The sequence below is a fragment of the Haplochromis burtoni genome, unplaced genomic scaffold, assembly GCF_018398535.1.
Source record: "Haplochromis burtoni strain Fernald_Lab_line unplaced genomic scaffold, NCSU_Asbu1 Contig_78, whole genome shotgun sequence".
Classification (NCBI taxonomy): Eukaryota; Metazoa; Chordata; class Actinopteri; order Cichliformes; family Cichlidae; genus Haplochromis; species Haplochromis burtoni.
The window spans coordinates 38478-40729 of NW_024582439.1; the positions used below are offsets into that span (position 1 = coordinate 38478).

Sequence of the window (2252 nt, forward strand, 5' to 3'; positions counted from 1 at the left end):
CTCTACAAGGTGTGTTTTATTTGTCTAATCCACTGTATTAGTCTGTCAGTAGTTGCCTGTACGTGCTACATCTCACTGGAAAATGAAGCAGCTAGATCTTTTTCATATTGCTTTTCATTCTGGTAAGGATAAGTAAAGTTAATTTCAGTTCAGAATTGTACTTAAAATTACAAAAACAAAATAAAACCGCTGCGTTCCACTCGAAGATGTGATTTCGCAGCTTTTTGCGGAACTCCTGAACGCACCAGTGTGCAGATGTGCGGATTTGGAGAAGTTTTAAAAACTCCTGAGAATGCCCTGACCGTGAAGGAGTCGTCGGTTCGCTCCGCACTGATTTTGTTTATTACAAATTAGATGTCCACGAGTGTCTGCGGCGTCTTCAAACCTCCGGTAGGTAAAACTGCTCAGTGAGACATCGACGGGACTTTCTGTCTGTGTACAAGCTTCTTGTTCCTGTAAGCTTACGGTTTATTATTGACTCAAATACATTTCTTCAGTTTTGAGAAGCACTGTGAGTATAAATTGCATGGCTGTATTTGTAATTGGTAGCGTGAAAACAATTCAGTCAGAATATTTGTGATTAATTCCTTAATCGCAACGCCTGGAGCAACTAAAAACTAAACAGTAAGAGCAAATGTTTGTGAGTCAACCCTCGAAAAGTTAAACTTAAAAACTGCAATAGGAAATGGGGAGCGGGCGTTCAATGAACCGTTATTTATTTTTTTTAGTTTGAACCCTTTTAGAGTAGCTTTGCGTGATTCACAGTTTAACCTTACTTTACTTTAGCCTTGGTGCAGACCCTCGGTTCATCCTGTATCTGAAACGAGCTCTTTCAGCTCCTCTCCTTTTGAGCGTTCTTTCTTCTGATTGGCTGCCCTTCTTGGTCATAAGGTTTGAACAGCAGGTGGGTGGCTTCTGTTCACACAGCCAGCGCTAACACGGCCATATTATTTTTTAAAAACACTATCTAATATTGAGCACTGAGAACAGTCTTAAGCCTGAGCTTTTGATTCAGAGGATTCTACATATGCTGACCTCATCATTTGAAATAAATATGTTTAACAGAAGCATGCACCACTATAACAGTATGTACATGGCTGAAAATATTACTTTTCGTATTTATTTAAAATTTATATATAGCTGAAATCAACAAGCACCGTGTGTGTGTGTGTGTAAAAACCAATCAGAAACGTTAACGAGCTAACTGCGCTAACACACTAGTTCCCACCCATGTAATTGAGCATTGCGTGGCACATCCAACATACTGTTTTACTTTAGTCCATGACTGCGCTTACCTTCAGGGTCATACGTCACATGAAAACCAAAATAGATTCCAAACGCCAGATCTGAATGAGGGTGGGAGGAGGTTCAATTTGCCATGTTGCGGAGCTGCAACTTCTGATCTACAGCTGACTTGCCCTGCAGCTCTGCGGAGTAGTCGAACGCAGATTCACTGAGTCGCTCAACACAGACAGCATCAGTCAGAAGAAAAGTTGATAAAATAAATTAAAATTGTATTGTTCGATACATATGCGTACCGAACCGAAAGCACTGTATCGAACGGTTCAATATCGATACGAGTATCGTTGCACCCCTATATACTTATATAATATATATATATATATATTATATATATATATACATATATATCATATTATATATATATCGACATGCTGTGGAAGAGAGACAGAGGTTAATAACAGATATGATTCAATGCAGAGAGGTCTATTAAACATAGTGAGTGAGAAAGGTGACTGGAAAGGAAAAACTCAATGCATCATGGGAATCCCCGGCAGCCTACGTCTATTGCAGCATAACTAAGGGAGGATTCAGGGTCACCTGGTCCAGCCCTAACTATATGCTTTAGCAAAAAGGAAAGTTTAAGCCTAATCTTGAAAGTAGAGATAGTGTCTGTCTCCCTGAATCCAAACTGGAAGCTGGTTCCACAGAAGAGGGGCCTGAAAACTGAAGGCTCTGCCTCCCATTCTACTTTTAAATACTCTAGGAACAACAAGTAGGCCTGCAGAGCGAGAGCGAAGTGCTCTAATAGGGTGATATGGTACTACAAGGTCATTAAGATAAGATGGGGCCTGATTATTTAAGACCTTGTATGTGAGGAGCAGGATTTTGAATTCATCGGATTTAACAGGAAGCCAATGAAGGGAAGCCAAAACAGGAGAAATTGCTCTCTCTTTCTAGTCCCTGTCAGGACTCTTGCTGCAGCATTTTGGATTAGCTGAAGGCTTTTCAGT

General features: G+C 40.3%; 1 protein-coding gene across 1 annotated transcript in view; it reads left to right on the forward strand.

The window, feature by feature from the left end:
• The first annotated feature begins 69 nt into the window (after positions 1-69).
• LOC102313242 overlaps positions 70-2252 on the forward strand; it is a 46082-nt gene continuing 43899 nt past the window's right edge. Inside the window, exon 1 of the mRNA XM_042221990.1 lies at positions 70-390. The gene's annotated coding sequence lies outside the window, so the exon portion shown is untranslated. The remainder of the gene's footprint in view (positions 391-2252) is intronic.